This window comes from Sciurus vulgaris, assembly GCF_902686455.1.
Source record: "Sciurus vulgaris genome assembly, chromosome: 1".
Lineage (NCBI taxonomy): Eukaryota > Metazoa > Chordata > Mammalia > Rodentia > Sciuridae > Sciurus > Sciurus vulgaris.
This window is the reverse complement of record NC_136461.1, coordinates 49116778-49136156: the sequence shown is the minus strand read 5'-3', so window position 1 is coordinate 49136156 and position 19379 is coordinate 49116778. Positions and strand designations below refer to the sequence as shown.

Sequence of the window (19379 nt, the reverse complement as noted above, 5' to 3'; positions counted from 1 at the left end):
CTATGAAGCCAAGAAGAGATGATAAGGTTATCTGACTGGGAACAGAAATGTGGCTGTTCAGTCTAAGGACAACAATAAGGATGATGGTAGTACACACAGCACCATGTAAAGGAGCTCAAAAGGTAGACAACTGGCAAGAGGTATGGGGCTAAGAGGTCACCACGCATATAAATATCCCGTCTAGGGAATACATTTGAGGAACAAACCTGTTATGATATGGGAGTCCCCCCAGACGCTCAGGTGACAGACAATGCAGGAAAGTTAGAGGTGAAATGATTGGGTTATGAGAACCTTAACCTATTCAGTACATCAATCCACTTAAGTGGATTAACTGGGTGATAACTATAAGCAGATATGGTTTGGTTGGAGGAGGCTGGCACTGGGGGTATGCTTTTAGGGAATGTATTTTGTCCCTGGTGAACCAAGCTTAGTGTCTCTCTGTTTCCTGATTGTCGAGTCCTGAGCTGCTTTTCTTGACCCTACCCTTTGGCCATAATGTTCTGCCTCACCTCTGGTACAGAGCAGTGGATTGGTCATCTGTGAACTGAGACCTCTGCAACTGTGAGCCTGAAATAAAACTTCCTCCTCTAAATTTGCTCTTGACAGATCTTTTAGTCAAAACAACAAAAAAATTGACTTAAACAGTACCACTGGCATAGTCAAAGGAGACATGGTGGTCCCATTCTCAGGGGGTCTTCTGGGATGAGGGAAGTTAAGAGGAAGCTAAACCCTAGTCATAGTTAACTATGTATACTGTCAACATAAAGATCACTATATCCTCTACTTATTAGGTGTGACTATGAATAGGTAACTAGCCTTCTTATCATAGTTTATTCAATGTATTCTAACCCATAGTGACAATATTAATCTATAATTCCCTCAACAATGCAGTGTAGCTTACTTTTTACCTTGCTCTTTCTCCACAAAATTTCCTTAGATTCAAGAATAGCCCAGTGAAAATAATTTATTTTTGAATGAAAATTTGAAATGACTGTTTATAAATGAAGACTGAGTCTCAGAGTTTCAGCTAATAAGTGGTTCTAGATGCATTGTTATTTGTACTCAATCTCATCCTTCTTGCTTCAAATTCATTCCTAGTTCTACTCAAATTCAAACACTGCCTTAAAGTCAGGGCAAGGATTAGGAGCTTGGCAACCCTAAATCATACCTGTTGTATCTTTCCTCCCAGGTTCACACTGTGGTGATTTTATATAAAAAAAAAATGAGGTAAGGATTTTATTTTTAGATGGCAAAGCTTCTAGAATTTTAGCAACTCCTTAACCATAAAGTTGTTGACTTTTTTTTTTTTTTTTCTGATGTGGGGATGAAAGGAAGGGAATAGACAGAAGCACTTATCATAGTGACTATAAAGAATAACCCAAGAATGTATTTGACTGTCTTCTACTCAAACTATTCTTTACAAGGATATGTTTTCCAAGTAATTATACTAAAACATCAATTAAGAGCCTTATCAGGTATGGTAATACCTCAGGTGCAATTCAGAAAGTATAATTATTAGAGTGTAAAGGGGCTTCAAAACCATCAAGTAATCATACTCAGTCATAGTATTGAAGTGAAAATAGCAGCAATTGGCACTTGGAACTATTACCTGGAAATTCCCATTCATGTTGACTGGGGAGTTCAATTTCTATAGCAGACATGAGAACTCTATTTCCAGAGGGGTCTCCCCCCAGCCCCCACAGATTGCTGATCATCTCTGAATCCATCTGTCCAACTTCTTAGTTCTTATGCCTTTTATTCACTGAATCACAGCAAGATCCTTAAACATTCTATGAGACTACAATTCTGGAGAGACTCTGCTAATCCTCTTCAACTTTTTTTTTTCTTGCCATTTTTCAAACTGTATTTAATATCAATTTGTCACCTGGATTGGTTATTGATCCTACTGAAGCACATGGAGGAGCTGGCTAAGAGGCTCCACTCTTTAAAAAGTTCATGTGCTTGCATTTACAGAGAATGCTAGTGGGTCTGCGTTTCTGGGCAGAAGGATTTAAGGAAAATCCCTGAACATAGCAAGCCATGTACATTAGCATACCCGAGGCAAAAATGAGTAGGACTTCTGATAGTTATGAGATTGTGTGCAATTTATGAAACATCTCCTCGTACATGACCTCTGTGTTTTTTCTTCCCTCTTTTTCCTTCCCCCTTCCCTCCCTTTCTCCCTACTTCCTTTCTGTCCTTCTGCCCTTCCTTCTTTCTTTTCCTATTTTTTCCTTCCTTTCTCTTCTCATTCCTTTCTTCTGCATACATTTAATAACTACTGGGCACATTTAATAGCTAAGAACACTGCATTTATAGCCAGTATTGTTAGTTTCAGAGTACGTTTGTAGGACTGACAACAAGCAAGAAGGGATTATAATATAGATCGATAGGGCCATGGTGGAAGCATCAAATGTTTCCTAATAAGAAGACCCTAACTTTAAGTGAGCTGAGCAGAAGGGTAAACCTGAGGTTAGGAAAGACTTTCTCTAAAAGGAGACCCTGAGCTGCCTCTGAAAGATGGAATTCAATTTAGATTAGCAACAAAAGGGAAGAAGAGCTTTCTGAGAGAAGGGACCAATGAATGCAAATGAATTGAGTTAAATGGTTTGGCATAGCTGGGGTTGAAGGTGAGGAAGGTGGAAACAGGGGTCAAGTTGAAGGTCAGAGAGCGGGCTGACGAGGTTCTGGTCAAATAGGCAACATCAAATCATCATGTCTCCTATGTGCCACATAAAGGTGTCTGGATTTACCCCTGACGTTGATGGATTTTTCTAAGCAGGGAAGTGCTACGTTACAGTCTGGATAAATTCTAATTAGAATTTTTTAAGTCCCTGTCTGCCTTCAGTATCAACTGAATGTTCTGAGTGTTGTTGCATTCTTAGGCTTCACCTGACCTAAATGCAGTCCTTGCTTTGCAGAAAGAAGAGCAGATGCTGAGTCAGCACCACACAGAAGGCGCACAAGAAACATGGATTATTCATGGGGCCGGAGCGCTGTTCCAGGTGCGGCTAGGATTGCCCTGGACTGGGCCCATTTGTAATGCAAAGGCATGGAAAGAAAATCCATTTTCTCATTTTCAGAGCCGATTTTATCTCCATGCCTCTGCCCATGTTATGAATTTAAGCTGATAAAATGAAACAGGAAGTAAATGAGCAAAGTGGAATGTGACAACTGTTTGCAAAAAGGAATTTTTTTATGCCAATTTGTGGATTCCTTATTTGGAAGGAGAACATTCAGAGTGTATCTTAGGGCTTTTTGGTATGAAACAATGGGCAATGAGTTCTGAAGTTGGAAAAATTTGAATTTGAATTCCAAGACCTTGGGCTAGTATCTCTGAACCACCATTTGTTTATTGGTAAAATTTGAGTAATAACATTGGGAAGAGGAATTATTGGCTTAACTCTTCACCTCTTCTTGTATCCTGGACCTTCCCTCGCCTTATGACTTTGCAGTTGCTCCCATTAGAGACAAACTGTGCTTTCCTGCACTTTTCCTTTGGGCTCAGGTATTTTGTTCCATACAATATGGTGTGTAGGTGGGAGGGTTGGCAGTGTAACAGTCTCAGTCCTGGCCTGAAAAGTTATCACAGAGTCTTTTTCCTTTTTGTAATTCTGTTATTGTTGAGGAAACTCTCCTAGGATTTTGCAGTCTCCTTTTCCTGAGCCCCAGTGAAGCAAAACTGTACCTACTCCAGAGCAAGGAACCAAACACTGAGAAACCTATAGCCTGAGATATTTAGTTTTGCCCCAGTTGACCACCATACATATGGATAAGAAAGAATAATCTTGTTTCAAGCCACTGAGTTTTATGGTGACTTGTTATGTGGCAGTAGTGATACAAGTACGATGGTGAGTTGCTTCAAAATTGGCTCCCAGTGGTTCTTTCCTGATGACGGGCACTCTCTCATGTGTTTTCTTCTCTGTGTGTGTGGGTTGGCCCTGCTGACCTGCGGTCTTACTTTTACCTAACAGAATATGGCAAGAGGATGGGAGGTCACTTCCAAAATTAGTTTATAAAAGACTTCCATCTCACTGACACCTTCTCTCACTCTTGCTTACTCACTTTGAAAAAGAAAGTTGCCATAAGGAGAGGCTCTTGTGGAAAGGAACACAGGGTAGCCCTTGCTAATATCTAAAGGAACTGAGACCATCAGCAAACAGCCTCGGAGGAACTGAACCTCATGAATAACCATACAGTGAGCTCAAAAGCAGATATATCCCCAGCAAGCCTTCAGCTGAAACTGTGGCTTAAGCAGACACCTTGGTTGTAGCTATGTGAGACAAGTAGCAACAGAGCACACAAGCCTTGGTCAGATTCGTGACCCTGGGATGAAACCGAAACTAAATGCTGGATAATTTGGAGGTTATTGGTTACATAAAAATAGATAATACACTTGCCTAAGGGAATTCCTGGAAGGAATAAATGACAAAGCAAATATAGATTATTGGAATAATGGCGCCCAAAGATGTTTACCCCTAGTCCTAGGAACCAGTGAATATGTTAGTCTATGTGGAACGAGAACTTGCGGTTGTGATTCATACTAGGTTAGGAAGATTTTTCTGGTTTATCCAGTGGGGTTAATCTAATCCCATAAGTCTAAAAATGCAGAATATTTTTCAACTGTGATGATGATGATGATAGCAAGAGATAGATGAGAAGACGGCAGAAGCATCCCGAGAGCTACAACATAAGGACTAACCCTACAGTTGAGTCTGAAGACGGAGAACGTGGACTCTGACAAGGAATTCAGGTAGCCTTAGAAGCTTAAAAAGTCTCAGAAACATTCATTCTCCCCTGGTGCCTCCAGAATGGGATGCAGCCCTGGTTATACCTTGACTTTAGCCCAGTGAGGCCTATACTGGAATCTGACCCTCAAAATTGTTAGTAAAACAATGTACTAGAATTTGTTGGTTTAAGCACCAAGTCCATGGGATTTTGTTATAGCAGCAATAACTAATAGAAACACGGGTAACCTATTAGAGCTTAGAAAATATGAGTTCTCTTTTGATGGTTTTCTTTCTCCATGTCTCACTTTTTGAAACAAATCGATTTAGCTTTGTGTACAGAGTGGTTTGTGTACAAACCTGATGGCATTCTCTGAGGATCACTGAGAGAGCATCTGTAAGCACTTAGAAAACTGTCTGCGCACGTGAGCAGTCACACGTTAGCTGTTATCATCTTTTTGATTGTTGTTAACCATTGTTATGGTCTGCAGGCTCTGGTTTCAGTTCTCTGTTCCTTTCGGGAGCAGAGTGTTTTTGTTCCACTGAGGAGCTATGACATAGCCAGTGGTGAGAGTATTGGACATAAGGTATTTTATTTCTTCTTTCTGAGAATTCCAGTCCTGAAACTTAAAACTTTACTAAAGAAAGTTGAGGGTCATTTGTTACAAACCTGTATGTTCCTGAAAAATAGCTGCAGTTTGAGGCATTTCCTCTTATTGCTAAATAGAAGTCTCAGCACATGAGAACTCTCCTGAGATATCTCATGGGCATTGAAGGAAGCAGGAACAGACTTTTTTTTTTTTTTTTTTTTCCTTTCTGTGTGTTCTCACTGGGTAGAAGGAGTAATGGAAACTTTTCAGGGGAGCTGAGAGGAATCATTGCATCTGTATATAACCCCAGGGCTCCTATGAGGATACTTAATATATGAAGTACAAAATCAGCAAAGATAATTAGAGCAGGCCATTGTTATTGTCTGGATCTGGCAAGTTCCTCAAAGGTTCATGTGTTAAAGGCTTGAGTGTCGGCCTGTGCTCCTCTCAGGAGGTGATGGACCCCTTGGGGGGGGAGCCTAGTGGAAATTCACTGGGGGCATTCTCTGGGAGGGGCTTTTGTGACCTATGCCCTCTTCCTTTCTCTCTTTTTCTTCCTAGTCACACCAAGGTAAACAGCTTTGCTCCACCATGTCCTCCCCACCAGCATGTTCTGCCAAACCACAGGCCCCACATGACAGGGCAAAGCAACCAGGGACTTATAAGCCTCTGAAACCATGAACCAAAATTAATCTTTCCTCCTTGTAAGTCATTTATCTCAAGCATTTTGTCAGGTATTGTCACAGCAATGAAAAAGTATCAATGTTGTCAAATGTGTGGCAGAATGTACCCTCTGAATCCCAAGAATATAGCAATTCGACAATCTGATTTAATGACATAATCAGAGGTATAGATAAGGAGGCATGTAATGATTTTCTAAATTAATTTTTAAAACAACAAATAAAAATTCCACATATTGATTTTGTACAACATGATGTTTTAAAATATGTATACATTATGGAATGGTAAGTTGAATTTATGGGCACATGTGCTACTTCACATAATTATTACTTTTTGTGGTAGGTATACTGACAATCTATCCTTGGCAATTTTCAAGGACACAATATATTGTAATTAACTAATGTCATTGTGTTGTACAAGAGATCTCCTGAATTTATTCCTTCTGTTTAACTGAAATTGTTCGACCACATCTCACTTTGCTATTTATCTTTCCATCCTTTGACCAACATCTCCCCAAATTCCACCACTCCCTGTGGCAACTGTCATTCTAATCTATATTTCTATGAGTTCAATGTTTTTTACAAATCCCCAAATAAATAAGATCATGTGACATTTATCTTTCTCTGCCTGATTTATTTTATTTAAAAAATGTCCTTCTCATCCATGTTTTTGCAAAAGAAAGGATTCCCCCTTCTTTATTAAGTTGGATTTTTAAAAAATTGCAACATTGGTTATAATAGTCAAAACAAAATAAAACAACAAAAACAACAACAAAAATGAACCAATTGCCATTGACTAGAGAGAAGGGTTGAACAAATGAATGCACATCAACTTGCTGGGTTGTTATATAGACATGAAATATGATTTTATATGGAGAGTTTCTGTCACATGGAAGATAGGATATAATTTTAAAAGTAATAACTAAAGGAACTGTATATGCAATAAATAAACTAGTAAAGCAAAGAGACAAGTATGCTCAGGTAAAGGAAAACTGATGTATACATAAAATACTTAGATTTTCTTTTTTTTTGGAATATTAACAAACATTTTTTATGAACTATTACTACAAAGAACTTCAGCAAGAAGGGAAATAAGTTTATGATCTTTGAGTAAACATTTTTAGCATAACAGTCTTTGACCAGATATTGAGAAAGAGAAAGATCAAGCCTATAAACACCATTGCTCTGTATCAACTAGAATACACTAAAAATAGAATAATGGAAATACATGTTCTTACGGCATTTCCACAGGAAATGTTCATATTTTATGACATTCTAAATCATTTAGCAATTATATATGCTACATTAACTAAAACACAGGTATTCCTTATTGCACATTTCAAAGTTGGAAGGATATTTTAGCTTAAGAGGTGATCATTATTTAGAGGGGGAAATGATAGTTTTGAATTTTTTGGCTCAAAAATGCATACTGCCAAGGCAGCTTAGTTCTAAAAATAAACCCTTAAAACTTTTGGATTTTGAAGCCAGTAATCCCTTAACACAATGAAGAGTGCACACACAGTCCACATTCTGACTAGGTGTCAGAGGTCATGGTTACAGGCTGTTTTAAAGCCTGCGAACAGTCCTGGCTACTGCTCTGAGAGGCAGATGGAGGTTCATCTCTAGAGTCTGAGGGTGTTAAGTCTTTTGCAGCAGGTGATGGTGAGTAGTCTTGGGGACCATGGGTTGGGGGTGGTAATCGGGTACCAGGAATGAAGTACTACTCTCTTGGACCAAATGAACCTAAAGGTCTAAATGGTGTGGGTCCTGGTAAAAATTCCCAAGGGTCAAGAGGCAGATCCCATTTTCCCAGGTGGAACACCTGGTGCATATTCTCTTAAGCCTAGTGGTGGACGCACACCAGGACCAAATGGTGGAGGAAGTGACCGAGGCCCAAAAGGCCCACCAAGCTGAAGTGGTGGTCCATATTGAACAGGTGGTGGTAGAGGCCCTCCCACAGGGGAGCCCATGAGAGATACCCCTGGGAAAGGGGGAGGCCCTTTTGTAGCTATATTAACCTTGCCCTCATCCATCATCTTGGAAGCCGGAGAAGAGCTTCTGGAGCTGCTGTTCATGGGAGCTGGACCACATCCTGGGTCAGAGGCAAAGGGTTTCCCAGATGCCTCAGAAGACCATCAAGGATGAAGTAAAGGTCCATCTATTGACCCATATTCACTTCTAGCCATATTTCTTTGATTGAGAGTAGCAGAGAGAGGTCTGCCAGCTGGATCTGCTGTCAGTGGAGGGGAACATTCTGCACCACTCACAGGGGATGGGCCAAAAGAGCCATTCTGGCTCAGTGGACCTCTCCAAGGAGGGTTTTGTGTATTTGGTCTTCTGGGCATTGGTTTTTACAATCACAGGTTCATCTGCATTGCCATCTTTTGGGTCCATTTCCAATAATTTGTGTCTCAAATTAGCAGCTTCCCTTTTCTCTTCAGCTATAGCTCTTTCTGCAGCATGAGCTTTGAGCCAGTTATCATGAGCTTTCTTCTCATGAGTAGCAATCTGGTTTTTAAATAAGCGCTCTGTTTTCTGTAATTCTTCCCCCATTTCTTCAATTCTCTGCTTGTAAGTTTTAACTTCCTCTGCAGCCCGAACTGCCTTTTCATCTGCAGCTGACAGCCGCTCTTCTCTTTCTTGTCTCTCATACTCTTCTTGACTCAGTTTCTTTTGCAGAGCCATCTCCTTCTGCTGGTACAGTTCATTTTAAATCTCCACTTTCTGCCTCAGAGTTTTGCACTCCTCTTCCAGCCCAGCTTTAGCAGACTGTAGTGAATTGCAGTCATCTTCTGATTTCTTTCCATGTTCTTCTAGGTTACATTTTGTGGACATTGAGGCTCTTAGCTTAAGTTGTAAAAGTTTTAGATCCTCTTCAACTACTGATATTGCAGTTTGTGTCCGAGAGACATCCATCAGCTGCTTGATTTGATTTTTCACCTTTGCACTCTGGTCACTTCCTACTTCTCCATTGGCTAATTCATCTGAGTCAGCTCCTTTATTTTGACCCTCAGATTCCAATTCATACTCTATCCAATTCAACAGTGTAATACAATTAGTCAAAGCATTAATATTATCATCTTTGTGAGTAAGAGCTACTTCTAAATCTTTCTGGGACTTCTCAGATGATTTTATTTGCTCACTGAGCTCAGCATGTGATTTACTCCTGTCTTCGATTTCCTTCTATAAAATTCAATGTCTAATTCTAAATGTGTGCTCAAAGGGAGCCTATTAAACACCAGCCTACCCTCCACTATTCTACACCGCCCTCTTCAAGTATCGGAGATAACTCTCATTTTGGCCCCATCTCCCAATGGTCTCCATAGGGACAAGGCCTATTGTGACGTTAACTGCATTTAGGAACGTAACAAGGGGCTTGTCACCTCTAAGCAGTCCGTTAAAAAGTGCAATGAGGAAAGCTTCCAGTACACTCTCACCGGCCTCGCTTAACAATACAGTTCGGTCCTGCCTGGGGCCTGACATGCTCCATTTCTCCGACCCCGCGTCAGTCAGTGCACCCACTCCGCTCAGAACTCAGCCACCCGCCTGCCACAGCGGGGTTCCTTCCCTATGAAGGCTGCATAGAGCACCGACAGGGGTCTCAGAAGCTCCGGGCCCCCCGGGGAAGCGGCGACAGAAGGGAGGGTGGCAGGTACTGAGTCCATAGCGTATGGACAGCTGAGCTGAGATGATGCTTCCCTGCTGAACCGCCCAGGACTCAGACCGTTTCCTACTTCCCAAAGGACCCAGCGCAGTGGGTGGGTACTGGGAATGTCCCTCGCCTTCCCCCGCCGCAGGCCCTTAGGTTTTCTTTTGTAGAATAAATTCTCAGTGAATCTCTTCACTTTTCATACTTCCATTTTAAAAAATATATTTATTACATACAAATATTACTTTCAGGTTGGGAATAAAATATACTTTGCTTTAAAAAGTGGGTAATATGTGTGCTTTCAGATTTTTTTCTTTCCCCATATATTTTTATTGTCCTCAAAGGACTCCACAGATTGTACTATGTTCACACATACTCCCACTCAGAAATTTTTTTGAGAAAAATTTTCAAAATGAAGTCATTTATATATACAAATAAATAAAAATGTCAAGGAAGGTCCTATCCTTATGTACTGAGTACTTACCAGGTACAAAGCATGAGAGTATTTAATGGTGAAACTATTAATTCATTCTTGATGATAGAAACACAGACTACCAAGTAGCAATTATTGAGGATCTACTATATGCTAGACACTTTATTATCTCATTTGCTCTCACAACTAATATGAAAAGTAAACATTCCATTCTCAGTGCAAAGATAAATGAATTAAAGTTTGCACAAAATTGCCCAAATAGGAATCTGTCCAGGTAAGAGTTTAAGCCATGTCTGCTTCTATGAGTTAATGTCTTTTTCACTATTTATTGCATGTGACTCATACAAAGACCATGTAGTGCACTGTTTTCTCTATTCTGACCTAAAACATTAGCTTTGCTTTTTTTTTTTTTTTTTTGGTACCAGGATTGAACTCAGGGCAATTAACCACCAAGCCACATCCCTAGTCCTTTTTTGTATTTTATTTAAAAACAGGGTCTTTCTGAGTTGCTTAGGGTCTTAACTAAGTTGCTGAGGCTGACTTCGAACTTGTGATTCTCCTTCCTCAGCCTCTGGAGCTGCTGGGATTACAGATGTGCACCACTGTGCCTTTCAGCTTTGTCTTTTTTTGAAAGTGGTGGAACCTTCTCATTTCTCTCAGTTATGCTGTTTCTCCATGAATTCTTGGCAGCTCTATATGGGTCAGGCCAAAATACCTACAGGTTGGACATCATGTCTTTCTAGGCATTAGGATCTCTCCACTATTTTACTCTCCTGGTTTATTTTCTTCTGGAAGCTCCATAAACATATACACATAAGCCAGATATTCTCCACCACTTTTTAAATTATACTGGAGAAGAATTTTTAAGGTTTTTCTTCCTTGTGACAGTTGACTTTGTATCTCTGACTGAGCCAGTAAAGGGCAATAAAGGACCTGGAAGAATAGATCTATATAATATGAATGTTAATCATCAAAGTAGCCAATCAGATTCAACCTCAGTGAATTTGCCTGGGACACATAGAGCAAAAGGCAGTGATAAGTAGAAAGCCATATGCATACAGAGGATGGAAGGTACAAAGCTGTGAGTAAGGTAGGCAGGCACAGGGATAGGAATCTCTTGGTAGCAGTTGGAGAAGGAGAATGGATGGGTCATGGACATGGTGGCCATTGGAATAGGACCCTTGACATGGGCTGATGCAGCAGCAATGAGGGCAGACCACTAGAATTGACTGCCCAGTTCCTGAGCAACGTTCTACCTACCCAGAGGCTGGAATCTGCAGCAAATGATACTTCTTTATTTTCTTATATATTCTTTAACAACAACAAAACAAACAAAAAAAAACTTAATGTAATGTGTTTGTGCTTACTTCTGGTCATTTGACATAGCCCACCTATCAAGAACATCTGGCTGAATCGTGCAAGATCTCATAGAGTCCAGAAGACCAACCACATTAAAGAATGGGTAGCTGATAATCCATAGCTAGGAGAACTGCCTTTAAAACTCTTAATACTGGAATCAGTCTTGCTATAGGGCTTCAGGAGTAAAAAGGAGAAACACAAAGGATATCACCTGTTTCTAATCTTTCTCTAAACCTTAGGCCTTCTTATTTGATGTTTTCCATTAATTCAGTGAACAACGGATGCCGGTAACAGTGCCAATGCCTCAGGTTATGGTTCCATCTGTCTCACAGATAGGCTTGGCGATGGACTGGAGAGGCGTATAGGACTGAGGATTTGAAAACTGAAAGAAATGTCCTATTTGTGACAATATGAGCTATGCTTTTTCTGGAAAGTAGCTAAATTTTCTAAATTTTTATTTCTTCATATAGTAAACCAATGAGAATAATAGCCCTGCCTATCTAACCCTTAATGTTATACAAGTTAAAAATGTATTTCAAAACTACCACTGTAGAAATCAGTACGGAGGTTCTTCAGAAGACTAGGCTTGGAAGCACTATATGACCCAGTGATACACTCCTCAGTATTTACCCTGAAGAATTAAACGCATCTTACTGCAGTGATACATGCATAGCTATGTTTATAGCAGCATAATTCTCAATAGCCAAACTGTGGAACCAGCCTTGGTGTCCATCAATAGATAAATGGATAAAGAAAATAAGATTGATATGTATTATATATGATATGTTATATATATATATATTTTAATCAGTCATAAGGAAGAATGAAATTATGGCATTTGCAAGAAAACAAATGAAACTGAAGACCACTATGTGAAGTGAAATAAGTCAAGCATGTGGGCCATATGTATTCTCCCATATGTGGAAACTAGAGAGGAAAAAGGAAAAGCAAGTTGGGGGGGAATCTCATGAAAATCAAAGCGAGATCAGCAGAGAAAAGGAACCAGGAGGTAGAAAGAGGGGAAGGAGTGGGGGGGGGGGGGGGCGGAGTGCCAGGGAATGATACTGGCCAAATTTCATTGTTAAATGTGTACATGTATGACTATGTAACAACAAACCCCATCATTATGTACAACTATAATGCACCAATAAAAATGTGAAGAGAAAAAAACTAAAACATTAGTTGCTAAAAATGTATTTTAAAACTCTAAAGTAATAAGAAGAGCTAATATTTTTTCTTATCATAAAAATATACTACTTGGCCTGACCCCTGCACCTAGGTCGGTGCCATCACTGGTTGGCCACAGTCACAGAGCAAGCGGACAGGTGAGTCAGGCTGCCTACAACGTGGAGGTAGGTGGTGGGCACCTAACCCCCAAAGCCAGCAGGCCAAGGACAGACGTCATAACTGAGCGACCTGCCTAACCCTGCACCTAGGTTGGTGCCATCACTGGTTGGTCGCAGTTGCAGAGTGAGCTGGCAGGTGAGTCAGGCCGCTTGCATTGCGGAGGTAGTAGGTGGGCACCCAACCCGCCTCCTTGTGGAGCTGGGTGGCGGGTAGCCAACCTGCCCAATCACCAGGCCAAAGACAGATACCATCACTGAACGACCCGGCCTCACCACTACGCTGAGGTTTGTTGCCATCATGGAGTTAGCCAGAGGCTTCTTTATAGGCTGGTGCAGGCATTTTGAATCACTCCTGAGGGCATGACCATCATCATTGGAAGGGCAGCTCCCTTCCTGAGACTCCTACAGGAGGCTAGAGGACCTTTGACAAGACCCAGGAGTCAAGAAGAGGAGGTATTGAGAGACTTGGGACCAACCCAGAACCACCAGGGAATACACCCCACCTGAAGGCCACCACCCCAAGAAGGCCAGCTTCCTAGTGGAGCACCGCATTATCAAGTTCCTCCAAGACTTCAGGCTACTACTGAAGGCTAAGAAGTGAGTTATTAGAAATCTACAGAGGCAATATTAGTGAATAGAGGAAATCTGCAATATCCTAGAGTTTCACTAGTAGAGGGCTAGATACCTGAATGATATGAGAAAACAAGGGAAGAATATGTCCCAAACCTAGATGGTATAGCAATAAAATCCAATGACAGCATGGCAGAAGAAACATCAGAAAGGGAGTTCAGAATGTACATAATCAAAACGATCAGGGAAGCAAACAAGGAGATGAAAGAGCAAATGCAGGCATTAAATGATCGCACCAATTGACAGGTAAAAGAGCAAATGCAGGAAGCAAAAGATCATTTCAATAAAGAGATATATTTAAAAAAAAAACAAACAGAAATCCTTGAAATGAAGGAAACAATAAACCAAATTAAAAACTCCATAGAAAGCATAACCAGTAGGATAGAACACCTGGAAAACAGAACCTCAGATATCAAAGAAAAAATATTTAATCTTGAAAACAAAGTTGACCCAACAGAGAAGGCGGTAAGAAATCATGAACAGAATCTACAAGAACTATGGGATATCATTAAAAGGCCAAATTTAAGAATTATCAGGATTGAGGAAGGCACAGAGAAACAAACCAAAGGAATGAACAATCTATTCAATGAAATAATATCAGAAAATTTCCCAAATCTGAAGAATGAAATGGGAAATCAAGTACAAGAGGCTTATAGGACTCCAAATACACAAAATTACAATAGACCCACACCAAGGCACATTATTATGAAAATACCTAACATACAAAATAAAGACAGAATTTTAAAGGCTGAGAGAGAAAAGAATCAAATTACTTTCAGGGGGAAACCAATATGAATATCAGCAGATTTTTCAACCCAGACCCTAAAAGCTAGAAGAGCCTGGAACAACATTTTTCAAGTTCTGAAAGAAAATGAATGCCAACCAAGAACCTTATACACAGCAAAACTTACCTTCAGATTTGATGATGAAATAAAATCCTTCCATGATAAACAGAAGCTGAAAGAGTTTACAAAAAGAAAGCCAGCATTACAGAATATTCTCAGCAAAATATTCCAGGAAGAAGAGATGAAAAACAACAATGTAAATCAGCAAAGGGAGGAATTACCCTAAAGGAACAACCAAATAAAGGAGAAATCAAGTCGTGTCAAAAAAAAAAAAAAAAAAATGAGCCAAATGACTGGGAATACAAATCATATCTCAATAATAACCCTGAATGTTAATGGCCTGAACTCATCAATCAAAAGACATAGATTGACGGATTGGATTAAAAAGAAAAATCCAACAATTTGGTGCCTGCAAGAGACTCATCTCATAGAAAGAGATACCCACAGACTAAAGGTGAAAGGATGGAGAAAAACATACCATGCACATGGACATAGCAAAAAAGCTGGAGTATCCATCCTCATTTCAGATAACGTGAACTTCAAACCAAAGTTAGAAGGGATAAAAAAGGACATTTCATACTGCTTAAGGGAAGCATAAATCAGCAAGACATAACAATCACAAATATCTATGCCCCGAACAGTGGCTCATCCATATACACAAAACAAATCATTCTCAATGCCAGAAATCAAATAGACCACAACACAATAATACTAGGTGATTTTAACACACCTCTCTCACCACTAGACAGATCCTCCAAAAAAAATTGAACAAAGAAAACATAGATCTCAATAACTCAATCAATAATTTAGACTTAATGGACATTTATAGAATATACCATCCAACAAAGAGTGAATACATTTTCTTCTCAGCAGCACGTGGATCCTTCTCTAAAATAGATCATATATTATGCCACAAAGCTACTGTTAGCAAATACAAGAAGATAGAGATAATACCTTGTATTCTATCAGATCATAATGGATTGAAATTAGAAATAAATGACAGAGTAAAAAACAGAAACTACTCCAACACCTGGAGATTAAATAATACACTATTGTATGATGAATGGATAACAGAAGATATCAGGAAGGAAATTAAAAAATTCTTAGAGGAAATGAGGACAAAGAAACAACATATCAAAATCTCTGGGACCCTATGAAGCAATACTTAAAGGAAAATTTATTTCATGGAGTGCATTCAATAAAAGAAGAAAAAAATCAACAAATAAATGAAGTAACCCTACGACTCAAAGTCCTAGAAAAAAAAGTACAGAGCAACACCAAAAGTAGTAGAAGACAGGAAATAGTTAAAATCAGAGCTGAAATCAACAAAATTGAAACAAAAGAAACAATTGAAAAAATGGACAAAATAAATAGTTGGTTCTTTGAAAAAAAAATTGATAAACCCTTAGCCACACTAACAAGGAGAAGAAGAGAGAAAACCCAAATTACTAAAATTCATTCACTCTTTGTTGAATGAACAAGGAACGATCACAACAAACATGATTGAAATACAAAACATAATTAGAAGCTATTTTAAAAATCTATACTCCAACAAAATAGAAAATCTCAAAGACATCAACAGGTTTCTAGAGACATATGATTTACATAAACTGAACGAGGAGGACATACACAATTTAAATAGATCAATTTCAAGTAGTGAAATAGAAGAAGTCATCAAAAGCCTATAAACAACAAAAAGTTCAGGACCAGATGGGTTCTCAGCTGAGTTCTACAAAACCTTTAAAGAAGAGCTCATTCCAATACTTCTCAAAGTATTTCATGAAATATAAGAGGAGATAACCCTCCCAAACTCATTCAATGAAGCCAATATCATCCTGATACCTAAACCAGACAGAGACACATCGAGGAAAGAAAATTTCAGACCAATATCTTTAATGAACATTCATGCAAAAATTCTCAATAAAATGTTAGCAGATTGCATACAAAAATATATTAAAAAGATAGTGCACCACGATCAAGTGGGTTTTATCCCAGGGATGCAAGGTTGGTTCAACATTTGGAAATCAATAAATGTCATTCACCATATCAACAGACTTAAAGTCAAGAATCACATGATTATTTCAATAGATGCAGAAAAAGCATTTGATAAAATATAGCATCCCTTCATGCTCAAATCACTAGAAAAAAATAGGAATAGTGGGAACATTCCTTAAATTGTAAAGGCCATCTACACTAAGCCCATGGCCAAAATCATTCTAAATGGTGAAAAACTGAAAGCATTCCCTCTAAAAACTGGAACAAGGCAGGGATGCCCTCTTTCACCACTTCTATTCAACATTGTCCTCAAAACTCTAGCCAGAGCAATTAGACAGACCAAGGAAATTAAAGGGATACAAATAGGAAAAGAAGAACTCAAACTATCCCTATTTGCTGATGATATGATTATATACTTAGCAGAACCAGAAAATTCTACCAGAAAACTTTTAGAACTCATAAGTGAATTCAGAAAAGTAGCAGGATATAAGATTAGTGCTCATAAATACAGTGCATTTTTATTCATAAGTGATGAATCTTCAGAAAGAAAAGTTAGGAAAACTACCACATTCACAATAGCTTTGAAAAAAATAAAATACTTGGGAATCAATCTAACCAAAGAGGTGAAAGACCTCTACAATGAGAACTACAAAACACTAAAGAAAGAAATTAAAGAAAACCTTAGAAGATGGAGAGATCTCCCGTGTTCTTGGATAGGCAGAATTAATATTGTCAAAATGGCCATACTACCAAAAGTGCTATACAGATTCAATACAATTCCAATTAAAATCCCAATGATGTACCTTACAGAAATAGAGCAAGCAATTATGAAATTCATCTGGAAGAATAAGAAACCCAGAATTGCTAAAGCAATCCTTAGCAGGAAGAGTGAAGCAGGGGGTATCGCAACACCAGACCTTCACCTATACTACAAAGCAATAGTAAGAAAAACGGCATGATATTGGTACCAAAATAGACAGATCAATGATACAGAAGAGAGGACACAGACATAAACCCAAAGAAATACGATTTTCTCATACTAGACAAAGGTGCTAAAATATGCAATGGAGAAAAGATAGCCTCTTCAACAAATCATGCTGGGATAACTGGAAATCCATATGCAACAGAATGAAATTAAACCCCTATCTCTCACCCTACACCAAAATCAACTCACAATGGATCAAGGACCTTGAAATCAGACCAGAGACCCTGCATCTTACAGAAGAAAAAGTAGGTCCAAAATCTTCAACTTGTTGGTTTAGGATCAGACTTCTTTAACAGGACTCCCATAGCACAAGAAATAAAAGTAAGAACCAATAACTGGGATAGATTCAAACTAAATAGCTTTCTCTCAGCAAAGGAAACTATCAGCAAAGTGAAGAGAGAGCCTACAGAGTGGGAGAATATTTTTGCCACTCATACTTCAGATAGATCACTAATTTCCAGAATATATAAAGAACTCAAAAAACACTACACCAATAATACAAATAATCCAATCAACAAATGGGCTAAGGATATGAACAGATGCTTCACAGAAGAAGATCTACAAGCAATCAACAAACATATGAAAAAATGTTCAACATCTCTAGTAATAAGAGAAATGCAAATTAAAACTACCCTAAGATTCCATCTCATCCCAATTAGAATGGCGATTATAAAGAATACAAGCAATAATAGGTGTTGGAGAGGATGTGGGGGAAAAAGGTACACTCATACATTGCTGGTGGGGATGCAAATTAGGGCAGCCGCTCTGGAAATCAGTGTGAAGATTCCTTAGAAAACTTGGAATGAAACCACCATTTGACTCAGCTATCCCACTCCTTGGCCTATATCCAAAGGACTTAAAATCAGCATACTACAGAGATACAGCCACAACAATGTTCATAGCTGCTCAATTCACAATAACCAGATTGTGAAACCAACCTAGATGCCCTTCAATTGATGAATGGATAAAGAAACTGTGGTATATATGTACAATGGAATATTACTAAGCTATAAAGAATAATAAAATTATGGCATTTGCAGGCAAATGGATGCAGTTGGAGAATGTCATGCTAAATGAGATAAGCCAATCTCAAAAATCCAAATGATGAATGATCTCACTGATAAGCGGATGATGACACATATAGGGGGTGGGAAGGGGGCAAGAATGGAGGAAGGAGGGACTCTATAGAGGAATAAGAGGGGCGGGATGGGCGGGGGAGAGAAAAAAATAACAGAATGAATCAAAAACTATTACCCTAGGTAAATGTGTGATTACACAAATGGTATGCCTCTACTTCATGTAGAAACAGAGAAACAAGATGTATCCCATTTGTTTACAATAAAAATGAATTAAAAAATATACTACTCATGATGCAGCTTCTTTTTTGTTGTTTTTTTATTTATCTTTTAATTTTTTACAGACTGCATTTTGATTCATTGTACACAAATGAGGTGCATCATTTCATTTCTATGGTTGTACACGATGTATATTCATACGATTTGTGTAATCATACATGTACATATGGTAATGATGTCTGTGTCATTCCACCATTTTTTTATACCCTGATCCCTCTCATTTCTTTCTACATAATCTAAAATTTCCCCATTCTTCTCTCCCTCCCCTCCCTTCTCCCCCAGTATAAATCATTCTCCACTTATCAGGGAAAACATTCGACCTTTGGTTTTTTGGGATTAACTTATTTCACTTAACGTGATATTCTCCAATTCCATCCATTCATTTCCAGTACCATAATATTATTCTTCTTTACGGCTGAATAATATTCCACTGTGTATATATACCACGGTTTCTTTATCCATTCATCTTTTAAAGGGTGTCTAGGTTGGTTCCACAATCTAGCTATTGTAAACTGAGCTGCTGTAAACATTAATGTGGCTGTATTACTGTAGTATGCTGATTTTAAGTCCTTTGGGTATAAACCAAGGAGTGGGGTAACTGGGTCAAAATGTGGGTCCATTCCAAGTTTTCCGAGGACTCTCCATACTGCTTTCCAGAGTGGCTGCACCAATTTGCAACTCCGCCAGCAATGTAAAAGTGTGCCTTTCCCCCCACATCCATGCCCACATCTATGATTGTTTGTGTTCTTGATAATAGATATTCTATGATCCAGTGTCTGAATTTG

The 19379-nt window shown here is 38.9% G+C and overlaps 1 pseudogene across 1 annotated transcript; it reads right to left on the bottom strand.

Moving 5' to 3' along the window:
* Positions 1-7230: 7230 nt before the first annotated feature.
* LOC306664741 (transport and Golgi organization protein 1 homolog) lies at positions 7231-9480 on the bottom strand (annotated as a pseudogene). Its single transcript has 2 exons — positions 9262-9480; positions 7231-9180 (listed from the first exon to the last, which is right to left on the bottom strand). The product of its transcript is annotated as a transport and Golgi organization protein 1 homolog (transcript).
* Positions 9481-19379: the final 9899 nt, after the last annotated feature.